This window comes from Brassica rapa, chromosome A09 (genome assembly GCF_000309985.2).
Source record: "Brassica rapa cultivar Chiifu-401-42 chromosome A09, CAAS_Brap_v3.01, whole genome shotgun sequence".
Taxonomy (NCBI): Eukaryota; Viridiplantae; Streptophyta; class Magnoliopsida; order Brassicales; family Brassicaceae; genus Brassica; species Brassica rapa.
Window position 1 is genome coordinate 23,371,813 of NC_024803.2, and position 18,984 is coordinate 23,390,796.

Here is an 18,984-nt window from a genome sequence, read left to right on the forward strand (position 1 = left end):
AATCAATTCTAATCGACCATGGTGCTATCAATCATGAACCTCACGGTTCTATAGGTTTTCTAACAACCTAAACTCGTATGATCTATATGCTGGTCGATCAATTGTGAATGCATTACAATATTCGGTTTCATGTAAAACAATCTACCTTGTCTTACTTTTTCATAATCCCTAGGGTTTTCAATCTTTGAATTCTTATCAACCTTATGTTAAGGTTTCAAGGCCTTAAGTATTTTGTGTTCTTAGTTAGATTATTTCAAGAAGAACAATCTAACATTCCTAAACTTCAAAAATAAGCAAGAAATCAAACAAGCAATATCAATCTTAAAATCGATTTCTAGCTTTAGGGTTTAGGGTTTCGATTCCTTCATTAGGGTTTATCAGGTTTCAGATTCAATCAATCAATCGTACAATTAAATTCTAGTTTGGAATCGATTTAGCTTTCTAGTTTTAAGACTTTGTCGATTTTGATCTTGTAATTTCTTTTAGGGTTTCATCAAGAATAAGATTTCCATAATGATGGATTAGGGTTTCGATCTTATTCTATGTTCTCAGATTATGTTCATACCTTAGTTTCGTAGAGGTAAAGAACCGAACCACCTGAGATTGGATGAAACTTCGAGCTGAGGAGAAAGAACGCTTGCTGCCTCCTATCGGGTCGCGGATGTAGTCGGACGCGAGCTGGGAACGGATGCGAGCTGCGAGCTGTTTGTTGGACGGATGCGTTCTTCTTGTGTGCGAGCTGAGGACGCGATCAGGAAGCTGAGGACGTTCGGTCTTGAGGATGTCAAGCTTTTGGAATAATGGAGAACGTCTAGGGTTTAGCTTTTAGTCGCCAGTTTTAGGCTTTTAGGTATCGATTTAGGTCTCAGGGATTTAGAGGCTATCGTGCTGATAACGTGTTGTGAACAATAGGGGAATTCGTGTGTCTTATTAATTAATCAAAGTGTTCCCTTATATAGGGGATTACAAGATATGGATAAAAGGAAATAGTACAAATCCTTATCCTAAAGTAAAAAGGAAAACCTCTTATAGATAAACATGAAGAGAAAAAAGGAAACTTCCTAAATCTTAGGTCGGTCCATTCTTTGGCCGCCTCTCTCTCCTATCCGGACGCGGTCTTGGTCTTGGGCCTGGATGCGGTCCGTTCTTCCTTGACATGGTTACTAGCTATCCATATTGTTCTTAACAGATTTTAAATTCCCCAGCTTAACAAATTTCTCCATTCCATAATCAAAATAAAATATTTTTTTCAAACCTTACGAATTTTCGTTCTTATCCAAAATCAATCAATTTTTCATCATTCTCTATCAATTTTCTTTCATATAAATCGATTTTCACTTTCAATATAAAAAAAATTACGACAATGAAGAACACAAAGTATTACTAGTACAAATAGTACAATAAAACTAGTACAACTAGAACGTGTATAACTAGTACAACTACAATGAGTATAACTAGTATAATTCGAAAAACTATAACTAGTATAACTTGACAATTAATATGGTTATCTTCGGGTTTTCGTTTTCGGTGTGCGAATGATGTTATAGAAAACATGTTGGTCTAATCTTCCCCTGCATGCATGTATCAAATACATGAATAATATATATTTAATAATATTTAATTTGGATAATGATTTGCTTACAAGTTTTACTAGTTATACTAGTTGTACGCCCTTCATCACGTCCTTCATCGCCAGTTTTCATCACCATTTCTCAAAAGTTAAATTCAAACATAAACTATATCATTCATCTGATCCTTTCCATATTATTCAGTTTTTATTTGCTTCATTCTGATTCACAAATCTAAGAATCCCAGATTTTAAATTCCCCAGTTTAACAAATTTCTCCATTCCATAATCAAAATAAAATATTTTTTTCAAACCTTACGAATTTTTGTTCTTATCCAAAATCAATCAATTTTTCATCATTCTCTATCAATTTTCTTTCATATAAATCTATTTTCACTTTCAATATAAAAAAAATTACGACAATGAAGAACACAAAGTATTAATAGTACAAATAGTACAATAAAACTAGTACAACTAGAACGTGTATAACTAGTACAACTACAACGAGTATAACTAGTATAATTCGAAAAACTATAACTAGTATAACTTGACAATTAATATGGTTATCTTCGGGTTTTCGTTTTCGGTGTGCGAATGATGTTATAGAAAACATGTTGGTCTAATCTTCCCCTGCATGCATGTATCAAATACATGAATAATATATATTTAATAATATTTAATTTGGATAATGATTTGCTTACAAGTTGTACTAGTTATACTAGTTGTACTATTTTCAGAAAAATCATCTTCATCTTTTTGCGCTCGAGGCCAAAAAAGTAGATGCGGAGCCAGAAAAGTATTCAACCATGGTTCCAAAAACATGAGTCACCTGAAAAAGAAGAATAAGTGAGCATCGATGATGAGTAAGAGTGAGGCGATGAACAAAAAGAAGGACTACTGTGAAGAAGAGAGATGCCGCAATGAAGAAGAAGAAAGACGCAGTGAAGAAGAGAGGCGCGGCAAAGAAGAGTGAAGTCATGGCGAAGAAGATGAAGCACAACAGTAGTGTCGACGGTGGTCCTCGTCAAACCCAATCAGGCTTGAAACCTTGAGAGAGAAATCACATCTTTATTTAGTAAATAAAACATAGTTATACCAGTATTTTTCATAATGATATGAATAATCTACTTAACAAAACTTAAACTATAAGGTATATAATGTAAATTAATGGTGTAATGTAATAATTGAACAAAATGTTGAAAACTCTCAAATAAAGAGACAAAATTTTGACAGTTATACTAGTTATATCATTTGTTAACATGTTCAGTCGTACGAGTTATACTAGATATAAACTTCCAAATGAGAGAAATCGGGTGGCCATGATCGAACAAGGGAAAAATGATCCTATGGTTGAGAAAAATAGGAAGTGGGTTCCAACCGAAAGAGATAAGGAGAGAAGAAAGATCATGTGATTCAGATTAAAGGGGAGGTGAGATGATCTATTGGTTGATAATGCACTTTCATTAAGGGTACTATAGTCAGTTATACTGGTTGTAATATTTACATAAAAAATCATCTTTATTTTTTTTGCTCCCAAAACAGAAAAAGGAAATTGTGAACCAGAAAATGTTGCAGTACAAGAAGATTTAGAAGAGCTTGGGAAGGAGGCTGATGAGGTGGCTGACAAAGAGGGTATTTAGGTATAACTATTACAACATGTTAAACTACAAAAAAAATATTTAGAAATGGTACAGCTAGTACAACTACTTGATTTAATATTTAACCATAATATTTAAAACATTATATACATTTAAAACGTGATGCACAAAATGAAATAACATAGTTGTACTAGTATTCAGAGTTATAGTAGTTTTTAGGTTGTACCGGTTTGTACATAGTTGTACTTTGGCAGTAAAATCGAAAAAACTAGTTGTACCACATAAAATTTAAACTTACTTCAGGTGTACTACTTTTTTATGTGTACATGCATTTGCCCCAATAAAATGAAATCATCAATTTTTATAAATTACATTTCATATGTTTTCCAAAAATTATGTGGAGAAAGAAGTTAACAAACCTTAAAAGTATAAGGTAGATCATGCGAATATATGTGATTGTCTAATAATTGCCAAAACAAAATAGCACAAATAAAAAAGAGCATATTTAAACACTTACCAATTTGGCCATCTAGACCAGCTGATTGTTTTTTTCATATGCAATACCCGATGGAATATTTAAATTTCAGAATCTGAATAATTGTCCTAGTTTTACCAGTAATACTAATCTGGTAAAAAAGACATAGTTGGACCAGTTATACAAGTATCACTTATATTGTTTGATATATAGTTTTATCATTTATACTAGTTGTACCATCCAAGATATAACAAGGCATTTTATTATCAAGACCATCGGAAAGTAACTCAGTTGAAGATTGGTCGCAGTTACATCGATCTTTATTTTTGCCTATTCTATCAACCAAGTAAGAATAAGTAATCTCCTCATATTTTCCATCCATCACTAAAGTAGAAATATGTTCGTCTTTCGGATTCCATCGAACTTCATAACCCACATTTGAATAATATCCCCGGGCTCAAAATGTATCACCACATCTCTATTATTATTATCCTTAGTTCCTGAAAAAGAATTAAAATAACATTACCACATAGTAGTTGTACCAGTTATATTGTCGCAGTAATAATAGTTATACTAGTACTACCAGTTTTACTAATCTACATGTCACACTAGTTACATAAGTTTTACTTGTAACACCCCGATCCGGCCGACTAGGCCGCGGTCGAAGGCTTACGTCGCTCGGTCCACTTCATGGCTGAACCTCTTATTTTTTTGTCCTTTATTTATAATATCGCCCATAGGCGAGGGCTAACTTAAACCTTAGCTAAAGATTTCCCTACTCATTAATAGCTTAGATCTTTTCAACAGATACGCAGCGGATTATTCTCTACTTAACCATTGGTCTAAAACCAATCTAACACTTGTCTGGTCGAATCACCTTAGCCTTGGTCAGTTTACTCAAGTACTAATTAACTTAAAGGTCAATCCTAAACTCAAACCAAGCCATACGATTCTGAGATTCCATTCCCCTAAACCATTCTATCAGATCTACATAAGTAAATGCTAGATCATACCTTTACCACATCTACGGAGCTTATTAGCTCATCGGTCCTCCATTGACTCAAATTGCTCTTGCTTGACAGCTGGATCACGATCACTCAATGATCTTACTTAAGGTCCTTATCTTGACTCCTGCATAAAACAACTCCCCTAGGTACTTAGTCATTCAACCAACCATCCCCACATACATAAGTAACCACTGAGAAGTCTTTGAAAGGATAAGGGTATGCATTTGGCCTTTCTCGGCTCATGCACAATCCGAAATCCTCTTGCCTTATAAGCAATAGTACCAAGTCCATCTTCTGGACTGACAAATCTCAATAGATCCTAAGTCAATCAACCAACCATCCTCACATGACGTGAAACTGATGAGTCATCATCTGGCCTGATCGGCCTTGGGACGTAACCCAGACAACAGATATGATTTGTTCATACCAACCGATGCTTTCATTAATCAGGTTAGTACCGACACCTTGTGTAATAACCCTCTTTAAAGAATAAAACGCAGACAAGGAAAAATCTTGTAACAGCCAAGAAAATTACTCAAGTAAGTGGAAGTCGGATTGATCTTTTCCCGTGGATGTTGTGGATCCCAATGTACATAAGAAAAATTTAGAAAGTCTTAGAATAGTTTTCCATCTGAAGAAATAAATTCTTCAGGACGTTTAGTGGATTGAAAATGCTCGCGGTTCGGCCTAGAACGTCCTAGTCGGACGAGAAAATTAATCGAAAATTTATTATAAGGCCTTAAGATAGGAATGACCTTAGAGTTATTTTAGAAATGTTTAGGTCTAAGAAATCTAGGTTTTTGTCAAGAAAAAACATTTCTGCCAGCTCGGATAAGCTTATAACACATTCGGGATTTAAATACGGCCCATTCGGGCCCAGATACGATGTGTTAAGCATATCCGGAAGCTTCTGGAGGATGCAGCTGCTTGTCTACCTCCTTAAGCAGCTAGACATGTCTTACTCCTTTACTGGAGAATCCTCCAAGCAGCTCTTGCTTATGTCCTATTGGTTGAATTGGTGGCTGGCCACAAAACTTGTTTTAATTGGACAGATTTGTGGCTGCACACCAATCTCTCTCCAATTGGTTGCATGGGGCACCCAGGACAGCTCCTGCTTGTAACCCACGACCTATACCTTCTCCTGAGCTCATTCTCCAGCCTATAAATAGCAGACCACCCCCTTAGTCATTTCTCATGCTTAGAACCCTAACCATAGCAGCTCGAAAAAGTCGAAACCCTAAGGTAAAATGTTTTTGTCTTTAGCTTTCTTTTTATTTAGATTTTGTTTTTTATTTTTTTTTATTTTCTTAGTTAGAACTTGGATAGCCTTTCTTAACTTACCCCTTCCTGTATTTATATTTCTAAAGCTCTAGAGTTTTCCGATAAAAGTTTAAAGTGAAGCCGACCGCAAGATAGAAGCGTTTCCAGTCCAAAACTTTCATCTAAGTGTTGAGGTGAGTCTCGGTTATGGGTTATGATTGTTGTGTGTGCGACTAGCGCCTGCAAAACAAGAGTAACGGTTGATGCATTGCTAGGTTGCGCGTTTAGATATATAATGATATGATAATGATTGATGTTTGTGAAAGATATTGAGTTATATCATCGGGCTTCGGCTCGAGGGGTATAACATGATTGTGATACATTGATGTTGTGTTGCATATACTTATGTCATTGCATTATATTTTTTGGGCCTCGGCTCAGATAATATAACATGTTTGATCATATCTTAACGGGGAAATCCGTAAATCCACGGACTTGATCCGTGAGAGTCCGACACTCGGGTGGAGTGTCGTGAGAGTCATTGGTGTCCACTCGAGGCCCGTGCCTTGTCCAGGGCCTTACCAAAATTAGTTCCGGGCAGGACGCGAAGACACGTGTGATAGGGCTAGCTACCCTCGACCGTGTAGCTGCATGACGATGCGGCAAGTGTGTTATCTGGGCCATCGGCTTTTTAGACTTTGTGTTTAGAGTCAATGGGCGCAAGAAGGGATGTGTTATGGACTTCGTATCGAAATAGGAACCAATGGCGAGAGGCAGTCCTCGATGATCAATAATGATCTAACCACTCGTGAAGAGTGGATGCTTTTTTACATGATTGCTTTATTTTTGCATTGCATATTTCTTAATATAATTGATCCTTGTTGCTAAATGTTTGATGCATAATGGGGGGATAAATAATTGTTAGGAAACCCGACTCACTGAGCAAAATAGTTGCTCATTAGACTCTTTGTTTTGCAGGTAACCCGTAGTAGTAGGTTCCATTTGGGATCGGAGGAGCACAAAGCTGTTGGTGTAGATTTGCTACCTTTTGCAAGCATGTACGTTTTGTAATATGTAAGATATGGTTTTGAACATCGGCCGAGCATGTATAAATTTTTGATGTGGTTGAACCTTAAGTATATATAAAAAAAAAAGGGTTTGTGAAATGCTTGGATTCCATATGATACTAGTCCTAGTCTGGGACGAACTAACTAACGGTTTCAAACTCGGGTTGCAAAGCCTTAACTTGGAATCGCTAGGAAACCCGTTCTTAGACATATGATCTTAGGATTTCAGATCTGATCTAGGAACCTCGGATCAAATGTTCGGGCACGTGGTAGTAGTATCTTCGATCTGGTTAGAGGTCTTTAGTTCGTCGTGCATGTTCTTGTTTGACTGGTGCATGGCAAACTAATTAACTTTTATTTATTCCGGATCGGGGGTGTTACAACGAAGGTGGTATCAGAGCATGGTTCACTTTGCTCACTTGGGAACCTGTTTTCAATAATTTATCGAGTCAAAGGTGTCGCAAAAGGTAGAATAGGAAACCAACATGCTCCTTTGTTAGATAAGTTTTGATTAGTACTTACCCAGGGTTGTACTGCAGTATGTTTCCAAGACGTACAAGGAGTGAGGAGCCAATGATGACACCACCAAAATATGGACAACGTAATTCTGAAAACCGCAGAGTCTATTCAAACCTTGAGGTAACAGATGATTCTGCGATAGCACAAGGAAATAACCATTGCTATGAACACGAACATGAGTCGACTGGGAGAAATCCGACGGATTCACATATGGGCTATGAGCAAGAAGAACGATATGAGGATCTGAGGGAGAGGAATCAAGCACCTGATATGTATGGATCAAGGCGGAATTATGCAACAACACATAATCCAAGGCAGAATGAATCTGAGTTCATGCACTGGGAAAGGACGCCCGAGCCACGTTGTAGGCAAGAACAGAGGACAGCTGGGAGTTCTAATCCTCTTATAGTATTAGTACAAGGCTTGCTAGATAGACTTGATCATAGAACCGGTGAATCATCAGAGCGAAGACCATCCTCCCCTCCTGATTACCTGAAGATGGTCACGTTAATGAAGAAATTTGGAACCGTTAGATATACTGGAGGAACAGATCCCTTCGAAGCGTCAACATGGCTGAGGAATTTGGAGAAAAACTTTCGGGCCATCCACTGCCCTGATAATTTCAAGAAGGATGTGGCAATATACTACTTGACCAAAGATGCTTCTGATTGGTGGGATAACGTGGAAGAATACTATATGGGAAGAGAGATCGACTGGGAAGATTTTAAAACGGAATTTGAACGGAAATACTTCCCACCTAAAGCAAAAGACCGGCTGGAGATTCAATTTTTGGAGTTAACTCAAGGCAACCGGAAAGTCAGGGAGTATGAGGCAGAGTTTACAAAGCTAAGGAAATATTCTCCTTATGGAGCAAGGAATGAAGGTGCACTAATTCGAAGGTTTATAAGAGGATTGCGAGCGGATTTGGCTAGCCGACTGCAAGTAGTGAAGTTTCATAGCCTTTATGAATTGGCGGAGATAGCGGTAAATGTTGAAGAAGGTATGGAAAAGGAGCAAGCCATGATGAAGCATCCAGAGCCATCTCGCAGAACTGAAGGGCTAGGAGTACGAAGAATGAATAATGTGGGAACCGAAATTCACACTGTCGATTTCCATTTAAATAAGGAAACTAGGAAAACCCTAATTTTCCAGAGGACCCGGATATCTGCTAATTACCACACGTCAAGCAATCAGAACACGAGAATAACAACGATAAAGTATAAAAAATCGAAAAGAGAGCAAAGTAGATCTTATTCCGAATCTGCGTATGAGCGTTTACAACAAGGTATAGGCCTGGGCTCGAGAGCTGTCGGCGAGATTCCTAGTTCTAGCAACCCTAAGACGGCTAAACCTAATTGAGTCGCAGCTCGAAATAACAAAAACGGAAAATTGCCTAAATTGCTCTAAGTGCTAAGTTTGCTCTGAAAAAGTTCTCCCTTCTGCTCCTCGCCTAGGACTCCTTATATACTAGCTCTAAGGTCGGTTTACGCTTTTACTCTTCTGCCCTTAAGCCGTCATAGCATAAAAATGGAGATATTCCATTTTTCCCGATCTTCCCAATTATCTTCAAAACTTCCGTATTTATCCGCGGAAACTTGACATTTATCCTTCCTTGTGGGCCAAGCGTAAACTATGCTGTGGTTTACGGGCTTTTGGCTAGGAAAAATCGTAGGATGGGCCTCGAATCGTGTTTTAGGTCCCTTTGGGCCGTCTTCCGACTCGATATGTTTACTACGAGTTTTCCGCGGTTTCCAATCCGCGAAGTTTGATCGATGAATTAGAATAGCGGGAAACATGGATTGAGCTTGCTACGGTCTTCGGGAGATAGCATTTGAAGGTTTGACGAGAATGCAAGAATTGGTGTTGTATCGATGTTCGGAAAGGTTCAATCGCTACACAGCGACCGAACTATGGCTCGAGCCCGGTCGCTTCGTAGCGACCGAGCGGGACGAGCGCTCGGTCGCTACGTAGCGACCGAGCTTTGGCTTGAGCTCGGTCGCTACGTAGCGACCGAGCGGGACGATCGCTCGGTCGCTACGTAGCGACCGAGCGGGACGATCGCTCGGTCGCTACGTAGCGACCGAGCGGGACGAGCGCTCGGTCGCTACGTAGCGACCGAGCTTTGGCTCGAGCTCGGTCGCTACGTAGCGACCGAGCTTTGGCTCGAGCTCGGTCGCTACGTAGCGACCGAGCGGGTCTTTGGCTCGAGCTCGGTCGCTACGTAGCGACCGAGCGGGACGATCGCTCGGTCGCTACGTAGTGACCTGTTTCGAGCTTTCGTCGGACATCTCGATTCTTTCTTCCGCAAAGCTTTTTCGTAAGGAAGAATCTATTTCGAAAAGTAGTCTTCGGAGAAATTCTTATTTTCTTCCTCGGACGTTTTGAATGTTAAATTTGTCGTAACCGTTTTTGACCCCAACAGTTAGCCCCCCAGCCCGTTAGAGTTGTGACTCTAGCGGGCGGATAGATGACTTTGACAAGGTTAAGTGTATTGGACGAAATTTACATTTAAAATTCCGCGGAAAAAAGTTGTCGAGACGACATTCCGAACTCATACTTCTATAAGTAGTGAGCTCTTGTCATTCATTTTCTTCACACCTTCCCTTCTTCATTCCTTCAAAAACCTCTCTAGTTTCATAACTTTCCTTTCAATATGTCTTCCTCCCAAGGTGATAAGAAGGATTCCGACGTCGAGATGGGTGAGGCCACTTCTCCGGCTCCTGTTCCAACTTCTCCGGCGGAAGCGCCGGCTTGTATTGCCGGTCATCTTTCTTTCCGAGAGAAACTAGTTCGTCGCCAAGCCGAGAAAGAACTAGCTCAAGCTGGCTCCGAGTTTCCGTCTTCTTCCGCGCAGGTCGTTGCCCCGTGTCATGGGACCGAAGTCATGGCTCCTCTCCCGCCAGCCCTACCTGCGGGATCTTCCACGACTCTGATCCTCGTTGAGGACAAGGAGAAGGCCGCTGACTCTATGCTTCCTCCTCCAGCCAGAAAAGAAATCGTTCTGGCATTGCGTGCTCCTAGCGCTGTCCTGGCTACTCAGCCTAAGAGTCGGAAGAGGAAACTTGCAAGAGTGGTGAAGGGGAGAATTCGCAGCGAGGTGGATCAAGCCTAGCATCGGGACTTCGCGGAAAGGTTTGTCTTTTGAATTCTCGACCGTCTTTTGTACATTCTTTTCTCGGACTTAGTCTTAAGAATTTTCACCGTTCGCAGTTTATATCGTTGATCGATGGGATGATCAGCGACTGTGGTTCTGAGACCAGTCGCCTTTCCGGGGAGTTGGTGGAGCTTCAGGGCAGATGGTCCGAAACCGAGGCCATGTTGACGGCTGTCAAGGACTCTCACTCTGCGAAAGTGTCGAAGCTCGAGGTTGCGATAGGAGAGCTTGAGAGGGACCTTGGGAAGACGGCAAGTTCCTTGCTTAAGGAAAAGAAGGCTAGGAAGGCCAAATCCTCGGAGGTGCGTCGACTCCAGCGTCAGATCGAGAGTGACGCGGGACTAGCGCGCCGCGGGATCCAAGAGGCTACGGATGCCCTTCGCGCGGAGTTTCAAGCTCGCTTGGCGAAGATTTCTGCTTCCCTGGGTTCTCTCGAGTGTATCCGGAGCAGGGATCTAGCTTTGGCGACGATTGAGGGCGGGATGGCCGTGGTTCGGTCGTTCCAAAGTGAGACTCCCCCGACCTTGGAGGCCGAAGAGGCCCGACTGTCCGGCTGCAAGGGAGATATGGCGGCAGAGGATGGAGATTTCGGTCTCATCCTGGCCGACCAGAAATCCGCGTGCTTCCTTCCGACGTGTTCAGAAGACCCAGAGGGGAAAGACCCGATGGTCGGAGAAAACGGAGGTGGCACGGCTCCAGGCTCGGACGAGGCAGCGGGTGAAGAGGGGGCGTAAGTTCTGAGGATGACTTGGGTTAGATCTCTTGCGAGAGATTTTTTTTTGTTTTTATGTTTGGCCTTGAATGGCCTTGTTTGTATTTCGGGACTGGCCGTGTGTGGCTTTGAATCCCTGCCGCTCCGCGGCTTCCTTTTTATGGTACGATAATCGGATAACGCTTTTTATGGATTTGTGAATAGTGGGGAGGAAGGTGATGAGTTGTCGTCTCATATCCTTCTTCGATTGTGAAATGTTTTATTCGAGATCTGTTTCGAGAGTTCTTCCGCGAGATGTGAACTCTGCGGGGGTGCTGAAGGTGTCGAACATAAACATAGAGGCGTGGTTTAAGAATCTCCTATCTTTCGATATCATGCCTTTGAGATGTTAGAGACCAGTGCGCTGGGTTTAGGGCAAGACCTAGGTTTACTTTCGGTTTAAGGATTGTGCGGTGACTAACCGGCTATCGTTTTTCCTGTCACGATTTCTTCCTGATTCGTATCGATGTAAAGTCCGCGAAAATTTCTCGGCTTATACGACTTGTTTGATACGAATTGAGCATCTCTCCGAAGACCGAAAGTGCTAGACCAAAATTTCGGATTTCTTTTATAGCGCTATTATCCTTGTGTCGGATGTAAGAGAGCCATCTTCGTGAGATGACTATGTCTGTTTAGGACGTTTGTGAGTTCGATGTGATCAGCATCGGACTTGGTGGCGCGTGCCGTTGTTTTGATTGTTTTGGGCAAAATAAGTGTTAGTGTGTGCATATATGAGCTTTGGCTCGAGCTCGGTCGATACGTAGCGACCGAGCGGGACGATCGCTCGGTCGCTACGTAGCGACCTGTTTCGAGCTTTCGTCGGACATCTCGATTCTTTCTTCCGCAAAGCTTTTTCGTAAGGAAGAATCTATTTCGAAAAGTACTCTTCCGAAAAATTCTTATTTTCTTCCTCGGACGTTTTGAATGTTAAATTTGTCGTAACCGTTTTTGACCCCAACAAATAATAAAGGACAATTAAATCGAGGGAGAGGCCGAAGAAGAAGGAATGACAGACGGTTTACGAATGGCCCAGATGTGTGTTACACTTGTGGTGGTACAGGATATTTTTCTAGCAGTTGTCCTTATAGTCATGGAAGAAAAGCCTCTGATTATATTACTTGCTTCTCGTATGGTGAGAAAGGGCATTATGCCAACAGTTGTCCCCATACGAGGCAAGTTACGCTTCCAGCACCACCCACTAGACTAGCGATTGAACCAGCCCCGAAGCGCCAGGCAGTTGGAAAGCAAGTGAATGCTTTAGAGTTAGGAAAATCCGAACCACAACAGCCCCTTCAGGGACCAATCACAGGTAAGTAGTGTTGTAACTCATTGCTTGTTTGTGTGAATTTGATGCATGAAATATAAAATGTGAAATAAATATTGTTTAGGAACATTGTGTGTTGGTGGAGTTTATGTGCATGTTCTCTTCGACTCGGGCGCCACACATAGTTTTGTGATACCCGAGGTAGTGTCGAGTTTTAAGGGAACCTTTACTAGAGTAAAGGTAGGTGTTTCAGTTAGAACCCCTGGGAACCATAACCTTCGTGCCGATAGTTGTGTACTTGGGATTCCAATCTATGTGGATCAACGGTATATCCGGCAGACCTGCTAGTTGTTCCTTTAGGACAACACGAAGTTATTTTGGGCATGGACTGGCTGTCGAGATACTACGCACAGTTGGATTATGGTCGAGGAAGAATTACACTTGAAGAAAGCGGACAACCATCAACGACATACTATGGAATATGTCCAAGTGCTGGAGTGTCACTTGTATCTGCCTTAAGAGTTGAGAAAGATTTGATCGAGGACGAGGTATATCTTGTAACTCTAACTACCCTTGGAGGAGAATTGAATGAAAGGACAAAGTTGGAAGAGATAACAGTAGTAAAAGAATACCAGGATGTATTCCAGCCATTGGAAGGATTGCCTCCACCACGAAGTGATCCTTTCACCATTACATTAGAGCCGGGAGCAGCCCCAATAGCTAAGGCACCTTATCGAATGGCTCCAGCTGAGCTTGCTGAATTAAAGAAGCAGTTGGAAGATTTGATAGAAAAAAGGATTTATCAGACCGAGTTCTTCACCATGGGGAGCACCAGTCTTATTTGTAAAGAAGAAAGACGGTACCATGCGGTTATTGATACCACTCAAATTACCCTAAGGAGTTTTACTCTCATCAAAAGAGGTTCAGATGTAGTACTTAGGGATCAAATCCACAAGGAACTAGGGAACAATTAAATCTAATGTTTATTAATTCTAAAGGTTGCAAATGTGTAAATGAAATAGCAATAGTAACAAGCGAGTAAATAATAAATGTAACTTGGTTGAAAATGATATTAGATGCAGGGCCACTATTCAGGTATTGGAGATTATAATACCTATAGATGCCTAACTGTTGCATGCATTATATATTAGAGCTCATTCGCTTAACTCAGTGATCAGCTGTCGCATGTACCACTGGTTAACAGACTAGATCTCGTGTCTCAACGGTTAGTATGTCGACGACGAGAGAGTGTCGATCGATGGTCTATTAAGACGTCAGCCGATACACCTTTGCCAACGTCGATCGATTGTCAGTTGAGGACATCGATCGACGGGTTCTAGCCAGGCCTATGCGCTAGTTTGAAATGCCCTACTAAGATACTAAATTAGCGGTTAGCCCTCTCTTGCAGTCCTAGTGTGATAGATAAATGTCAGGATGGGATAATAAGGGTGCTTGAGTATGCAATCCTATGATCAAGTTCTTGTTAGAAAGGCTAAAACAAGCAATGAATACAAATCTATCATGAATATCACAACAAGGCAGATCTATAGTTTGGGGCTAATCCCACAAACCTATCTGAACCTTGGATCTAATAATTGAACTACTCAGACATAGCAAAGCAATTCATAACAATAAAGGAATAGAAACTCATAGCATAGATGAAAAGAAATGAAAACAAGGAGTTCCAATCACAAGTGATCTTCTCTCCCAAATGAAACTTGTAACAAAACTAGGTCTAGAAAAAGCTCTCTGCCGTCAAAATACTTAGGCAGTATATATTCTACTAGGTTAAAAACTCGTCAGGGTATTTTGGTAATTTGGCTTGGCCTTGGTTTTTATGTCAGCTGAATCCAAAATGTCGCGTGTCTGGTGTCTCGACATCGATCGATGGTACTTGTGTACATCGATCGATATTAATCTTCATCTGTCGAGGCATCTCCTGATATCGATCGTCAGCACTAATGCGCATCGATCGATTGTTCTTCCTCTCGTCGACCTCTACGTGGTCAGCTCGGATGAAATGTTCTTTAAGCTCCAAAATGCTCCAAAGTCATAGCTTTACTCCGAAATACACCTGAACCTGAAAACATACCTAGAAGAGTAGAAAACATAGATATATATATAATAAAATACTTATGTACAATGGATAAAAGTGGGTCAAATCCAAGGTATATCAACTCCCCCAGACTTACCCTTTTGCTTGTCCTCAAGCAAAACATACAGGCAGTCTCTCTGAAAGAGGTTTGAAAATATTAGGGACTTAAGATTTTAAAGCATAGAAATCTTTCCTCAACAATTTTGCAACCACATTTAAAAAGTCCTAATCACAAAAGCACACTATGCAATATCCTAGCTTAGCAACCATTTCTAACATAACACAACTCATCAATTCACGTCTGACATCCCCTCTACTGATTTTATTTCTTAGCATAAATATAAAGTGAATGCTTTACCTTGGGAGTATCGATCACAGGATGCAAGGATTTCAGACAGGTATCTGGAGCTGCAGGTAAAAGTTAGTTCCTAGTTTCTCTCTCTCTAAATTTCTCTCTTGAGTCAAAGTCTGCTTCCACAGCAGGATCAGTGACCAAGATTGGACAGGCTTCCATGAATCAAAACTTAATGGTGGTTGCCACCAAGTTCTGTTCACTTCTTTTTGACCTATATCCAGGAGTTCTTTGCGAAAGCGAGCCTTGAAGATTGCCGCCTCCAAGTCCCGTTTCAAACTCTTTTATTTGAGTCTTTATGAATCAAGCCTTAATGGTTTTAGCCACCAAGTCCTGTTCAGACTCATCCTAATTAAACAATAGATCTTATTTATTTTTTTATTATTATTATATATATATATATTTTTTTTTTTTAATATTCACTAACTAATCTAGGGTCGAAATTTAGAGAGAGAAAATGTGATAAATATTCTAAACTAGGCGTTACCTTCCAGACCTGTCTGAAGAATCCGATCCCATGTATACCAAGTCCCAAGACAAGCGGTTATGTCAGGTTTGGTGTTGGAAATCATCTTTGGTTACTTCATACGGTTCAAGACAAGTGTGTAGTTGATAGGTTGATCCGCTTTAGCATCTTTAGTGCTATCTGCAATCAGTAAATCTAAAATGGTGGTAAAGATTGGTTAGATATTCAAGTTTAAATCAATATAAGATTATTGTCCTTATTTTCAATAGCTAAGCATAATTTATTAAAATTCCTTTTTATATAAGAATAAAATAAATTATATCAGTAAATCTCCCCCCAGACTTAAATTACATTGTCCCAGTGTAACTCAACCGGAGTTATGATAAATAGTTTACGATGTAAGAAATGTAACAAGTAAGGAAGATACATCTGACCGGATTAGATATTGATCGATGTGTAAGTGTTACATCGATCGTCGTGTGGTTGTCTATGTCGACGTCTCATCGTCGGTCGATATTCAGGTCCTCTTACTTGGGTCTCCTAAATCTGAAAGAAATAAAACGAAAGTAAATAAATGCTAGCTAATAAAACCTAAATAAAATACCTAATAGTGGGTTGCCTCCCACTCAGCGCTTGGTTATAGTCATTTAGCTTGAATGTGGTAGTGATTGGCTATTGGGTGGAGAAACAGCTGCTTGTTGGAAAGTAAGCACCCACATCATCTCTGCACATTCTGGACCAAGATGCAATGAAACTTCTTGTGGCCTCATCATTTCTTGTCCATTTGTCATCCATCTTCTCAAGTACATTGGAGATGTTCTGTAGCCTTTCTTGAATGTTGTCAATGCTGACCTGGTGCCAGCCTATGGTGTCATAGGCGTATGCTGAAAGATCTGTCAGTTCCTTTTGCATTGACTCTACTGTCTTGTGTATCAGCTGCTCGCCGATTGGTGTAGACTCGGCGTCGATCGATGCGATTATGTGTTCGTTGGTCGATCTCGGCGAGTTGCCATCGATCGATTTTGCTTGTGTTCTGTCGATCGATGCTGATATCTGGTGTTAAGCTGCGAGTTGCCTCTGAATGGCTTTGACTTCTTTCTGTAGCCATTCTGCGTGGCTGTCTAGTCCACTGATTTTGTTGTCGAATGGAAAGTAGATGTCATCGCAGCGTTTGTCAAGTCGTTCCTCCATGGTGTCTAGAGCAGTGTAGATCTTGGATGTGATCTTTTCAACCTCTGCTGCTGTGTAAGGAAGTAACTCCACAGGTTTCTTGCCATCGATCCAATGCCCTCGTAGCCTGTCGATCGATGCTGATTTTGCCTGCAAAAAATTCTGATTAGTAATGTTCTCGATATCTTTTTGGGCATGAAGTAATTGACTAGACAATTTGTTTAAATATGTCATGACTGGTGATATAAAGCGGTCATGCATATCCTCGTAAGTCCTCAGCCTCTCATTCATGGCTGAGACTTTAGCGTCGAGCGATGTGAAGGTACACATGTCGATCGATGTGGCTGGTTGTTGGTCCTTCTTGCGAATGGTGTCCAGATCTTGCTGTAGTAGCTCGATTTTAGTGCTTAGCCAGTCCACGTTGTTGTTGAGAGGGCTGTAAACGTCGTTTATCCTCGTGTCGATGTATGAGACTTCCCATTCATCCCTGTGTTGTGTTGAACATTGCGGTTCTGCAGGGATCTGAGCTGTAGGAAGACTGACGTCGATCGATGTTGCATGTCGTGCGTCGATCGATGTCGAGGTCGTAGCTTCCTTCTCAAGTTGCTGACGTGAACTCTCAATTTCTGTCCTCATTTCTGCCATACTTCTGAAAATCTCATTGTAGCCTCTATCCAAAGGCTGATGTGTAACTTCTACTAATGTTTTGAGCTCATCTCCCAGTTTCTCCTGAGCTCCACAAATACCAAATACCATCTCATCGATTTCATCTTTGGTGTAGAGTTCTGGTGCTAGTCTTGTGAGTGTGAAGGAAGTGGCATGTTCTGGAAGACAGATGTGGCTCTCTTTTAAAAAGTGATGCTCTTTACAGTAATTTCCTGATGACGTCCTTTGTGACAGGTATCATCTCACCAGCTAAGCCTCGTGCGTGGCCACACTCATCTCTGTAGACTCCATACTCGTCCCTTTGTTCCCAAGTGAACTTTCTGGCTGCGTACATGTCAAAAGCGCGGTTCCCAAATTCATACCGTCTGTCGGTCGACGTCGGGTCATCTCTATCGATCGAGGTTGGTGTTACCCTGTCGATCGATGTCTCGGTTGTTCCGTCGATCGATTCTTACCCTTTTGGTTGGCGTGATAAATCTGGATTGATCTCTGTTGTGGCGACTCCTACGTGGTTTTTAGGATCTGTTTTAATGACGTCCGGAGTGCCACGTTGCTGTGAGAATAGGTTGTCAGGTCCATTGGCTACTTGAAGGATGTCTGATATGTCCTCTCTGGACACTTGTAAGATCCTTCCATCTATTGCACGTGCGTTGCCATCTGGGTCCCTGAAAATACCAAATTCATCAGGTGTTAGAAAACCGTAATCAATGTTTGCATAATCATTCAGTTTAGAAATAGAAAGATTATGGTTTAGAGTAGTATCGATCGATGTAGATACAGTTGCATCGATCGATGGCAGAGTAATTTCTGCAGAACTTGTGTTCTTGAGATGATTGATCTTCATGGATTTTTCTGTTGATGTAGATGGAAGAGTGTTCATCTTTTTTGCTTGTGTGTCTGCTCTGATGTGTGTAGGTGGTTTCGGGGGTGCAAAACGATTTATATAGGTATCTTTAAACCTAGTTGGGGAGAGAATATTCTCCTGCTCCTGTATTTTCGCTGCGGCGCGAATATCGATTGATGTTTCTGTGTGAGTGTCGATCGATGTGAGCGGTTGTTTTGCTGGACGAGGGTGGGTATCAACCGATGTGGAGTGCACAGCGTCGAACGTTGTTGGAAATGTGTTGGTGAACTCATGTGTTTCAAGTCTTTCATCCTGCAAAGACATCTCTATTGCACGTTCTTTCCAATAATCCTTATCGTATTCCTCTGTATGTTCCTCACTAGGTGAAGCAATTACAGTGTCAACTGCAAAACTTTCATGAAAACCACTGTCTGCCCAACTGCCTATGGAATAATCATCATGTCCTCTCTTGGTTGGAAGGCAAAATGTTGGTATAAATGATTAGGTGGAGCGAAATGGTCAACTGGGTGTATTACGTTGAGTGACGTGTTGTTGCGGTCATCGGTCACCGTTGACTCATTGGAATCGATCGATGGAAAGGTTGGGGTGTCGATCGATTCCGAGTACTCTGTTTCGTACTCTGATTCATACTCTGCTCCACAATGGCATGCGCCAATGAAGCCAAGTTCTTTCCCGTAATCCACAGAATTAATGACCTTTCTCTTAGGT

At 41.2% G+C, this 18,984-nt stretch overlaps 1 protein-coding gene across 1 annotated transcript in view; it reads left to right on the forward strand.

The window, feature by feature from the left end:
* The window catches only part of LOC117128145, a 734,122-nt gene that overhangs the window by 218,122 nt on the left and 497,016 nt on the right, over positions 1 to 18,984 (forward strand). The window lies entirely within an intron of this gene.